We start from the raw sequence: 13,315 nt of genomic DNA, 5'->3' as shown, positions 1-13,315 counted from the left end.
AACAGGCCTGTCCTGGAGAGGGTGAAACCAAGCTATTCCTTGGAGATAAGAATTTTGAAGCTTTGTCTCACATACTTGGGGCACGTGGCCAGGAAGGACCAGTGTTTGGAGAAGGACATCATGTGCTTGGAAAGGTGAAAGGAAGTGCAGGAAAGGAAGACCCAGGATGAGATGGATTGACAGAGAAACTGGGGTAAGGGATAGGCATGTCAGAGATGATGAAACTGGCTCAGGATAGGACAAGTTCAGAGCTTTTATACATTGGGTTGTTATGAGTTGTAAGCGACTGGATGGCACATAACAATGATGATAAAGTAGAATCTCACCTCTCTGAGATGAGCAAATATGAGGCTGTTCATGATTCACCAGCAACCTCATGGCAGGTGGAGGCCTGAGGTCTGGCTCCACCACCTTCCCAGAGCCATGATGGCACCTGGCTGCAGCTATGAGAGACTACACTGTACAGAGGGATGCTTCCCAGAGAGCAGAGAGAAGTGGCTGAAGTCAAGAGCTCAGGAGACTGTGATGGTCCTGTGATTATGGAATTTGTTCCCAAGACTATACCTGCATCGTCTATTTACAACCATCTGAAGGCTTAATTTTGAATGCACCTTTGCAAATATTTGGGGAATACAAGAAACACCTAAAGATGTGGGAAGGAGAGGAAGGCAAGCAGACAACATTTCTACAGTTCTACCTCCAAGCCCAGTCTGATGCTCCTTTCTTGTATAGAAAGTGTTTGGCATCAGCTTTTGGATGCTAGACAGGACTGATTCAGATGACTTAGTTCATGATTGTCACTCATTAAGCAGAGGAATAACCATGACCACTTTAGGATGAGGGCTCTAGAGTGAAGTCCAGAGGGGAGGGCATTTGGGAGGTGCTCGGGCTGAGATGAACCAATAGGTCACTGTGCAGACACGGAAATCCAGAGGACTGGAGCAAGGCAGAGATCCAGCTCTGGAGAAGGACTGGGCTCTCTGGCAGAGGGGGCACGAGGTCAGAGCAGGTGTGGTGGCGAGGCTGTGCCCCCTGAGGTATGGGGCTAAGTCCTTTTGGGTTCCTCTTGGTTGGGGGCTGACTGGGGCTGCAGGCATAGGCCAATGAACTCAGATACTAAGCTAAAAACACTAGGGGTTCAAGTCCATCTAGAGGCACCTCAAAAGGAAGACCTGATGATCTGCTTTTGAAAAATAAGCTACTAGAAACCCTGTGGAGTACAGTTCTACTCACATCTGTGAGTTCACCCCAACTCAGAATTTATTCAGCAACAACTGGGGGACTTTTTTTGAAGGAAAGGAAGCCCAGGATAATGGACATTGAGGAGGGGGTTTTTGAAGTAGCTCTCTTATTTCCTGAAGCCTCTTAAAAGCACATTTCAGCGTTCCTCATTCTCAAGCCATCCCTGTCTGTTCTTCAGCTTCTATACTGTAAGCACAGCTTTATGGATTTTCTTTTTTAAGGGCCCTGTCTTTATCTTCCATATCTTTTTCACAGAGTCCTTTTCCGAGGTCGCCTTTTCTGCTTCTGAAAGCCTTTTCTCTCCAGCTGCCTCCTCCCAGCCTTCTGCCCCAGCAGGTGGGGTTTGATGTTTGCCCTCCAGCATTGTTGTCCACGACCTTCTTGTGTCCACAACACAAGCCCAGACACTGGAACGCTGTTCTGTATTGATCCTGCCCCAGCCTTCTGCCTCCGCCTCCGCAGCAAGCTGCCTCTCTCCCCCAGCCCTGGCCACCTGATGGGGGCCTCATGTAACTGTAACTGCAGCCCTGGCAAGTTGGCCCAGACCTGGCCTGATGGTGTTTTTATGTTTTCATATTTAGTAAAATGTAATGCTCTAAACCTTTCCTTTTTTTTTTTTTCCATTTAAAGTCCCGGCACTGGATACATTTTCCAGCCCTGCCTCACATTAACTTTTCTTCATGAACCTTTAAGGCCCACATGCCTTGCAATCATCAGGCTTAAAAACCTCTTGGCTCTTTTTATTTTTAAAAATTCATCCACTTACAGATTGGGGACAGTGGTGGCTCAGTGGTAAAATGCTTACTCCCTGGCCAAAATACCTCAAGCACAGCTCCTGTTTATCTGTCCAGGGAGTTGGCATGTTGCTGCAATGCCGAACAGGTTGTTGTAGAACTTCCCATCTGAACTGGACTAGGAAGAAAATTCTGGCTCTCTGCGTCTCATCTCAGTCAGACAGTGAAAACTTTGTGGATGATTGCCCCCTAATCTTCCATCCGTCATGGGAATGGGGTGGGACTAGGCTCTGCTTGTTCAGTTATGCATGCGGTTACTGTGAGTTGTGGGCACTATGAGTTGTAGTTGACAGTTGACAGCAGTTAACAAACAACAATCACAATACATATCATTATTGATTGATTGAGGTGTTCATTGCTTTACGTACTGCTTTCCATCTTCTCGTAATATCCCTCATACTATTTCTACATATTTAAATCCTGCTTAGCTTGCAAATATTACCTTTCCTGTGTAGTCATCTATGATTTTTCTAATCAGTGCTTGTGTTTTCTGCTGATCTTTAGAATACTTAGCTTTCTATGAAACTGGCCACTATCTGCCCCAGTTTTAGTGTTTCCTATGGGTGTTCACCTTTACCACTGTGGTTGCTGTTGTTAGGTGCTGTAGAGTGGAGTATGACTGGCAGCGACCCTGTGACAACAGAGCTGAACCCTATCCTACCCTGTGCCATCCTCACAAACGCTGACACACTTAAACCCATTACTGCACTCACTGTGTCAATCCACTTGGTCTTCTTCCCCTTTGCTGTCCCTCCACTTTTCAAGCATGATGTCCTTCTCCAATGAATAGCCTCTCCTAGCCACATGGCCAAAGTAAACAAAATGAAGCTTTATCATCTTTGCTTCCAAGAACTACTTCTGGCTGTAATTTCTCCAATACATATGTGTTCTTTTGACAATCCATGGGATATTCTGTATTCTTCTCCAAAACCACAGTTCAAAGGCATCAATCAATTCTTCTTCTGTCATCCTTATTCATTGTCTAGCTCTCAGGTGAGTATAAGTGACTGAAAATATTATGGCTTGAATCAGGCACACCTTAGTCCTCAAACTGACATCATTGCTTCTGAACAATTTAGAGAGGTCCCTGGCTATGGACTTTCCCAGTATGAACTGCTGGTCTCAAGTGTACTGATTCTGGATTCACATAAAATGAATTTTTTGACAATTTCAATCTTTACTCCATCTATCATGATGTCATGATGTTGCCTGTTGGTCCAGTGGTGAGGATTTTTCTTTTCTTGAAGTTGAGATACCATCCAAATGAGATTATTGTAGACAAGGGGCTTATTAATTTTTCTTGCTTCCACATAGATAGGCCTGGCATAATGGACAGCAATCCAAAGGTTCTATCTTTAATAGTGAAAAATAATTTTTCATAGCTTTTCCTTTTCTTCCCAGCTTGCCCAGTCTTTCACACTTTGTCTACTAGTTCCTTGCTATTGTAAGTGTGGTCAATGGATCAGCAGTGATAACAATAGGGAACACATTGTTTCTGTGTGCTGAGGAGTCTGTCGACCTGTAGCTGACCTTCCAGCAGAGTTTTCAGAGACAGTAAATTGTGTGGGAAGAGACTGCCATCAGGCACAATCCTAGGCCACACCCTAGGCTCTGGAATCAGAAACTGTATTTCAGCAGAATCTCCAGGTGATGCTTTTCAGCATTAAAGTTTGAGGAACACTGGTTTAATAGTTTACTGGGAAATGAACTGAGAATGGTGGGGCACAACTGCCATGTATGGGTGTGTAGGCTGTGCACTGCACAAAGGTGCCTGTCTTAGGGAATGAATGACAAGCAAAAGCCATCCTAGGGACTCCACTCACTGGGCTCTGTGTCTCGGCTGGCTGTCAATTCAGAGGAGTACCTTCTAGAACTTCGCTCTCATCCTCCAGGAAGGCTGCAGGTGGGGTGGGACAACCCTGAGATTAGCTGCACTTCCTTCTGTTTTGCACTGTCACAACTTTGTCCTTTGTTGACTCTCAACTCATTTCCATTGACAACCACAGCCTTAAAAAAAAAAAAAAAGCACATTCTGTGTTCCAGCCTCTCTGGCCTCTTGGTCTTTTCAATTCTTCAAATATGTCAGGTTTCTCTCCACCTTAAGGGCATTAGCAGATTCTTTCTTGTGCTTTCTGTATTTCTGTCTGTCTTCCTTTCCCTGCCTTGCCCTCCTCCCCCAAATCCATCACTAAGTCCTATTTTAATCCTTTTGAGTCTCAGCTTAAATGTCACTTCCTCAGGAAATCTTTCCCTCTTCTCCAGATTACATCAGATCCCCGAGGTTATTTGCTGTCATATCTCTCCCTGTACCTCTTCATGGCATTTATTACCGTGTATAATTAAATAATTAATTGCATAATTAGCTGTTCCATGCCTGTCTCCTCCCTCTCCACCATATAAATGCCTGAAGTTACCGAAGTTCCTAGTTCATTAACTCGCTCAAAGGTTTTGAGAAAAAAAAAAGTTGAATCAATGAATAAGACCATAAAGAACACTGGAGTCCCTGAATGATGCTAATGGTCACCAGGCTGATGGTTTGAGTGCATACAAAGGTGCCTTGGAAGAAAGACCTGGTGACTTACTGCATAAAACTCCAGTCATTGAAAGCGCTATGGAGCACAGTTCTAGTCTAACATACATACAAGGTCTCACTGAGTTGGAATTGACTTGAGGGCAGCTGGTGGTAGTGATAATGAACACGAAGTAGAGTAGTACCTAGGTCAGCTTGCCTTCATCTCTCCCGTCTTGCACATTTCTATCAGTGCACTTTCAGTTTGGTTCCTGGCCATGCTGGTGTTGTTAACTGCACTGCCACTCTTCTGATGTGCCCACGGTGGTTTGTCCTCAAAGTGAATCACATATTGACCCAAATCTGTCTCTTGATTGAAGTTTAATACAGTGTTTTCTACCACCTTCCTCTGGTGTGTTCTGTGCTTCTGCCTGACTTAGTTTCTCCAGTGAATTAGCTGAGATATTACCCTTCCTACTTCGCCACCATGTGTTTTGTGTGTAGAGTGTTAGATACATGGGTAGTTGCTGTTCAGTCAACTCTGACTCATATCCACCTTAGTACAGCAGAACAAGGTGTTATCTAGCCCTGCCACATCTTTGTAGTCGCCTGTATGCTTGAACTCACACTTGTGAACACTGTGCCAATCCATTGCACTGAGACCTTATCTTTCTCTCGTTGGCCCTTTGTCTCACCAAACAAGATCATCTCTTCCAGTGAATGCTGACTCCAGATGACTTGTTCAAAGCAAGTGAGATGGAGAGTATTCTGTGGTCATACATAGGGCTTTCAGGGGCTAACTTTCATCGGTAGAGTCCTAACCCTTTCTTCCTAGTCTGTTTTAGTTTTGAAGCTTTGTGGAAAACTTTTCACCATGTATAACCCTGTTGATACTGGAGATACTATTAAAATAGCTTCCAGAATCCTGGAAATATACAAGCAACCACATACAAGTGGTGGGTATAGACAGATGCAAAGAGTTTACAAGATGATACAGGATTTGATTGTAGCCATTACTCTTGTGACTTTGGTTAAATTTTCTTTTTCTGATATAAGAATAGTTTCCTGGAGATGTGATCTGCATCACATTTTATCTCACAAAGGTTAAAAGCAGACAGTAGTGAGCAGAGAGGGAGGCACTTTCTTACCACCAAGACAAATTTGAAAGTGGATTGTGTCCATTGGACCTGGTGAGTATCTGAACTGAAAATCTTCTAGACTCAGAGGAAGATGGACACCAAGATACATGGAGACCTCCCAGGGACACCAAGCCGATAATGTTGAAAGGAGACTTTTTCCCTCAAGAACCAACACAGAGTGAAAACCTTCATCTAGAGCAGATCCCCTGAATTCAGGCTTCTGGCCTCCTCTAATGATATAGTGTGTAGTGAGTTTCACTTCTGACCTGAAGGCTGGTGTCTCTGGCAGTTCAAATCCACCTGAGGAGAAATATGGGCATTCTCCTTCCACTGGGATCCACAGCGCTGGGAGCCCAATGGAAGGCCATTGTCACTGTGAATCAGAACCAACCAACTGGGAACAATATGCAGATGGTACAACCTTGCTTGCAGAAAACGGAGAATGCTTGACACATTTAGTGATGAAGCCCAAAGACTATAGCCTTCATATGGATTATATCTTGACATTAAAAAAACCCCAAAATCCTCACAACTGGACCCATAGGTAACATACATAAAGAGAAGATTGAAGTCAATGATTTTACTTTATTTAGATCCACACAATCAACAGCCACAAAGACAACAGTCAGCAAATAAAAAGATACAGTGAGTAGATCTACTGCCAGTGTGTTAAAAAGCAAAGATGTCACTTTAAAGAGTAAGGTATACCTCGTATACATATGAAAGTTGGTCACTGAATGAGGAAGATTCAAGGACAAGTGATGCCTTTGAATGGTGATATTTGTGGAGAACTTTGGCTATGTTGTTGTTGTTATGTGCTATTGAGTTGCTTGCGACTCATAGTGACTCTGTATACAACAGCTCTGGATCCTGCTCTAACCTGTGCCAATTTTTCTGTCTCTGACAAATCTACTCCCATTACCCCAGTCACTGAATTAACCCATCTCATTCAGGGTCTTCCTTTCTTGTGTTGTCCCTCCACCCTCCCAAGCATGATGTCCTTCTCCTTACAACTGGTCCCTCCTTGCAACATATCCAAAGTGTGTCAGATGAAGCTTCAGAATCTATACCTCTAAGGAGCAGCCTGGTTTCACTCTCTCTAGGATGAACCTATTTGTTTTCTTGGCAGTCCTTAGTCTATTCAGTACTCTTCTCTAGCTCCACAGCTCAGAGGCATCAATTCTCCTTCTATCATCCCTAGTCACGGTCCAGCTTTTTGACACATAACAAGTAACTGTGAAGACTATGGCCTGGTTCAGGCTCACCTTAGTCTCCAAAAATCACACAAATCTGTCTTGCCAGAAGTGCAGTTGAGTGCTCCTTGGAAGCAAGAATTGCGAGACTTTGTTGTAAATATTTTGAATTATCAGAAGAGGTCAACTCCTACAGAAGGACATCATACGTGGAAAAGTAGAGGATCAGTGAAAAAGAGAAAGACTAAACCAGATAGATTAATTCAATGATTACAACAATAGCAGAGATTGTGAGGATAATGCAGCATCAGGTAATTTTGTTCTATTGCTCATAGGGTTGCTATGAGTCCCCGCTAACTTGATGGCACCTAACAATGACAACAAGCTAAGAGAGAATAAATTTGTGTTTGTTAAAGGATATTTCAAGTACAGCATCACTAGATAACAAAGACCTCATCTGAGGACCAGGGTTCCCTAAGGTTCTCTCTTGCTCAGACAAGTGAGAGCTTTGTTTCTTCTGCTGCTCATACCAGCCTTTGTAAGGAAAATCTTGTCTTTCTGGTGCTCAGCATGTTAAGAAGTTTCCAGTCTCTTAAGCCCTTTCTCACAACCATAAGAAACACTCATTGATAAGAATCTCTCCCAGATGTTATGGAGGGAAAATATCCTCCCCAAATGCATGCAGAACAGTTTCACAGATTCCTAAACACACCAGCGTCTCAATTCAATTCATGTGAGCATGTGTGAAGCAGTAAACCTTAACTTTAATAATAGAGACAATGATTTAAAACCTACTTCTTCCTTCAATGTCTGCTCCAAAGTTTCTGTAAATTCCTGGGGCAGTTTTGGTCTTATGCTTATCTTTTAATTCTTGACTTGAAAGTTGCCTGTTTGTCCTTTGTTTAGCCTTTCTGCCGCATGTTGCTTCTTTCCACAGTGGACAGTGCTTCTTGTCCTTCCTCTTGGAGCACTTCCTCCTCATGGCTGCTGCCAGATGTTAGATATTTCCTGAGGGTTTGGCATAATAAACAGAGTAGAGGTTGCCACATGGAACAGCACAGTACAATAAACAATTGTTGTGAGGTATTGTCTAGTCATTTCCAATGCATAGAGACCTTTTGCACAAGAGGATGAAACATTACCTGGTCTCGTGCCATCCTCATAATTGCTGCCGTGCTTGAATCCATTGCTCCAGTCACCGTGCCAATCTGTCTTGTTGAAGGTCTTTTTTTCCCCCTTGCCAACCCTCTACCTTACCAGGCATGACATCTTTCTCCAGGGACTGGCCTTTCTGAGAACATGCTCAAAGCATATGAGACCAAGGCCCCATCCCCGTCTCTAACAGCAGCCTGAGTGCACTTCTTCCAAAATGGTTTTGTTTGTTATTTTGGCAGCCGATGTATATTCAATACAGCTCTTTTCACATACTCAGCACTTTTCTCTGTGTTCTCAAGAACGGCACTCTTCCTCATTTGGACTCTACAAGAGAGCGAAAATATTTTCTTACCTTATTATGCAATTAGCTACCTCTTTGATGTGCCTGCTCCTTCTGGAGCATGCCTGGGGGAGTATCACATTTCACTCCAAAGAGGCTCCTTGACATATTTTTCTAAATAAAAAGCCATCTTCTCTGTTAGGAATCTTGCCATTACTCTAGGATAGAAAAGCAGCTGTAGCCAACTTCTATTTTAAATGCAATCATTGTTTCTTCTTGCTACTAGAGATGAGTAATGTACCCTCCTCCCTGCCTCCACACTGCTCATGGCTGTGTGCTGGACATAGCCAAGCAAATCATCAGTTACTCTATGATGGGAACAGTGCTGGAGAAAGGATTTTTACTTTGGATGCTGTCAACGTCATTCCAACTCATAACGACCCCATATGACAGAGTAGAATTATCTCACAGGGTTTTCTTAGCTATATTCTTTACTAAAATAGATTGCTTAACGAAGACAAAGACAGGCCCATGGCAATGCAAGGTGCGGGCAGGGCTCAGGATTAGTAATATCTTCCTGGTGATTGTGTAGCAGTCAGGGAATCTTAAAGGTTATGTAGGAGTTAGGAGTTAGATTGCTGAAAGGAGGAGAAGAGGGATACACTCCCAGGCAGAGGAGTCTTGAGGGAGCATTCAACAGGTCAGCATTCCTCCAGTGCCACAAGTAAGATAATCGGAGTAACAGATGAGGCTGAGACAGGCAGGGACCCGGTCTCAGGGTTCTTAGGGGAAACTGCTATAAGGTTTTGATGTGGGGAATGATAGGGCTGTTTTACCAAGGCCGGTGAGCAGCCGTGGGTGTGGAATCTACATAGGAAAAGTGAGCTGACAATACAGAGAAGCATTTTGTGATCGTTTGTAGGAGAAGGGATAAGAATCTAATCAAGAGCTCTGACAGTTCTAGCAGAGACAAGAGTGGGTAAGAAGGACACCCAGGGAATGCAGGTTCAATAGGATTCATTGAGGTGGGTGGTGGGGATGTGGGCCTGGGCAGCTGAGAGGATTAGATAATTGATTATTTTTCCTCTCTTAAAAAATAGAATAGGTTATTTATACTTCTTCACACACTTAGATAACTTAAATTGTTTCTGTACAAAATGACATCAGTTTAACTAAATGCATCTAATCTTAGTCTGATAAGAATAAGCATGGCATTTAGAGAGACCTTTCCACATTTTGTTTCACATCAACTTCCAACACTCAGCAAATGATCTGTTTCTAAAATTTAAATTTGGAATGAACAAGCAGGTTTCATTTCAGCCTGTTATAGTGATGTATTATCCTCCATACACTGGATTAACAACAAAGCAAAGTAATATTAAAGGAATTTTTATTTTTTCCTTCTAGCCATTTCAAAAGGCTTTTTATTGTGAGTTGGGTGAAAATTTATGGAGCAAATTGGCTCTAGAGTCAATAATTTCTATACATTTTGATTTGTGATGTTAATTGCAACCCCCACAAGTAACAACAACACTTTTCACACTTTCCGTTTACCGTTCCCATTTGTCCTTTCTTCCTATCTTTTCACACATTCTGCTTTTTATTCCTGTGAAAATGCTGCCCTTTGACATCACATGGTGCGTTGTTCTAATATCTCCCTGGTGTTACTGCTCATTGTGGAGTTAGGATTTTTTTTTAAATGGTTTTTCTAGCCATTGCCTTAGCCCTCTCTGGGGCATGGTCTCTAGCTGCCTCAACTGTGGACACTCGGTTCACCGTTTGATTAGTTTGTTCTACATCAGGTCAGGGATTGCAGTCTTCAGTATGGATTGAGGCTCAACATCAAGAAAACAAAGATTCTCACCACTGGGCTGATTGGCAGCATCATAATGGATGGTGAAGAGATTGAGATTGTTCACAGTTTTGTTTTGCTTAGCTCCACAGTCAACACTCTTGGCACCAGCAGCCAGAAAATTAAAAGACGTATTGCGATGGGTAAGTCTGTGCTTAGAGACCTTTCTAAAGGGCTGAGGTGCAACAATGACAGTCTGGAGACTAAGGTGTGCCTGATATAGGCCATGGTCTTTGCAACCACTTGCTATGCATCAGAGAGTTGGACAATGATTAGGGATGATAGGAGAATTGATGCTTTTGAGCTGTGGTGTTGGAGAAGAGTATTGAATATACCATGGACTGCTAAGAAAATGAACAGGTTAATCCTGAAGAGGGTGAAGCCAGGCTGCTCCTTGGATGCAAGGATTCTGAAGCTTCATCTGACATAGTTTTGACATGTTGCAAGGAGGCACCAGCCCTTAAAGAGGGGTGCTACACCTGTGAGGGTGGAGGGACAGCACAAGAGAGGAAGACCCTCAATGAAACAGATTGATTCAGTGACTGGGATAATGGGGGGGGGGTGTTGGAGATGCTGAGATTGGCACAGGATAGGGCAGAGTTTAGGCCTGTTGTACATAGGGTCACTGTGAGTCGCAGGTGACTCGATGGCATGTAACAACAACATTATCAAAAGCTAAAAGGGAAATAGCTGGCCATGCTGCGGAGAGACTGCAGCGAGATGCAGCCTGACGGAGCCATGGAGATGGAGACAGAGTTATAGGTTTTGCTTCTGGATGATGGAAGAAAGAGTTGACTTGGGACTGTTAAGAGATGGGGCTTGCTGGATGATTGAGAAAACTCAGAAGCTTCTTGTATTTGTATGCTGGACTAAACGTGGTAACCTCCACTGTGTGATAACATTTGCCTCCCCTTGCCCCCTCACAAGCTGCTTCTCTAATAAACCCCACAATTTTTTTCTTTGATCTTCTTTTTTCTTTCCTTCTATTTTTTTTTAATTAATTTTAATGCAAGTTTACAGAGACTTAGGATTTCCACTCATTCATTGTTGCACTTTTCTCCCTGTCTACACCCTCTCCTCCAATTCACTCTTCTCCATGAAAAGTAAAAGAAAAACTTTCATTGCTATGCAGTCACTCCCCCCAAGTCCACTCCACTGTAAACGCCACAATTTTTACCATGAATATTGGAACCAGGGATTAATGGAAGTGGATGCACAGTGTGGGGGACTATGCACTACCAAGGAATCAGTTTTATTTACTGGATGGTATAGATGTGGATCATTCTCCTGGTGGAGTGAGTGGCAATCAGGTTTGGCTTTCCCTATGTTGTCATTGCTTCTTTTACATTCAGCTTGTAGGCCTGTCTACTGTTTGACTGAAAGTTGGGCCACATGGGAGGATTAATTTATTGATCAAACCTTTACTTAGAAACATGTGTTGTAACTTGATCAGGAATACCAAATCTGTGTAGAACTCTGCTGTGCCTTTGACTGGCTTCCACTGACAACTTGGAGGACCTCCCACATCACCCCTCAGTGTGCGCACCTGAAGAACAGGGTTTGCATCCCCACCACTGCGTTACTCATAAGCTGAGAGGGCTTATGAGTAACCCCAGATGATCAATGTGCTGAATGCTGAATTTAGCCCCCCATTTTTAAAATTTTCTTTGTTATAAAAGATCAGCGAGAAGGGGGAGTGTGTGCATATACGTGTGTGATGGATTATCTCACACATACTGGGTTGTCTAAGGGAGCTCTGGTGACCTAGCAGCAAGAAGCTGTGCTGCAATCCCAAAGACATGCGATTTGAGGCCATCCGCCACTTCACAGGAAAAGGATGGACAATCCTCTCCTATGCAAGGAACTGCCCCTGAAAACTCACTGGGGGTTCAGCTATGGATCAATTCTGACTTGATGGTACGCAACAACAACAACAATCCAATAAAATGTTCCAAATTTTACCTCTTCTAGTAAAACCCAAACAAAGCTAAATAACAACAACTAAACCAAACCTACTACCATTGAGTTGACTTCAACTCTTAGCAAACCCTCATCAGGTTTCCAAAGCTGTAGATATTTTTAGGAGGATACTTCTCTTATGGTGCAGCTAGAGAGATCCAAACTACCAACCTTTCAGTTTGCAGTCCAATATGTTACCAAATAAGCCACCAGAGCTTCTTAAGCAAAACTAGTTGGAAGAACGTTTTCCAGGAGATCTGAGCATCAGCTGTCTCCTAGTGGAATGGGGGTGGCATCATGGAGATTGCAGAAACTGCAATTCAAGGAATGGGGTTTGTGATGTCAGACCTGGGTCTGAGATTCAAAGAATAAATTTTGAGTCTTCGTATCTCTTCAATATAGGCTTTTAGGGCTTTGTTCCTGCCCTCTGAGAAGTCTACAGACTTCTAAATCCCCATGGCCAGCTAAAGGAAGTTGATTTGTGCTGAAATAATGTGACTACATACTAACTTTTCCAAATAGTTTAAGAATCATTTATTTGTAAACATCAGAGACCAACGTGGCTTAAAACTAAAGTAGGGGGGAGAAAGAGGTGGAATTTTCTTTCTCAGAAATCTAAGTGCCTTATCAGGAAGACAGACAGCCCTCACAAGGGACCAGGAAGCATCAAGAGTCAAGGTGGTCACCCAGTTGTTCTTGTTTCCTCTGGGACCTGAGGGCTTTGCATTTCTCTAGGATTGAGTGCTTCATTTCTCTCACTCTCTAATCTGTCTCTTTTGCACATGGCAGAAGATGGCGATTCTAAATTTTCCCTAGTTCCCAATAGTATGAATTATGAATGACTTGTGAAATCCATGTTACTAGGAGGAGAGTGTGATCTCTCTCTCTCTTTCTCTCTCTCCCCCCCTTTCTCCCTCTCTCCCTCTCGCCCCTCCTCTAGAGCAGGAGCTCTGGTGGCCTAGTGGTAAGAAGCTGCACTGCAATGGGAAGTATCTAGATTTGAGGAGAAAAGAAGGAAGGGATCAAGTGTAGGGAAATGCAGGCAAGTTCTTTCGAATGATTTGTGTATTACTAAAGCTAGGGAAAGTCTGCAGTCAGGGATCACTTCAAATTATTGAGGAGCAATGGTGTCAGTTTGAGGACTAAGGTACACCTGATTCAGGTCTTCTTCACCACAGAAGAAAAATTGATG

The sequence above is a fragment of the Elephantulus edwardii genome, unplaced genomic scaffold (assembly GCF_000299155.1).
Source record: "Elephantulus edwardii isolate Elephantulus edwardi_28Jun2011 unplaced genomic scaffold, EleEdw1.0 scaffold00049, whole genome shotgun sequence".
Taxonomy (NCBI): domain Eukaryota; kingdom Metazoa; phylum Chordata; class Mammalia; order Macroscelidea; family Macroscelididae; genus Elephantulus; species Elephantulus edwardii.
The sequence above is the reverse complement of the archived record's forward strand: the minus strand, read 5'-3'. Positions refer to the sequence as shown.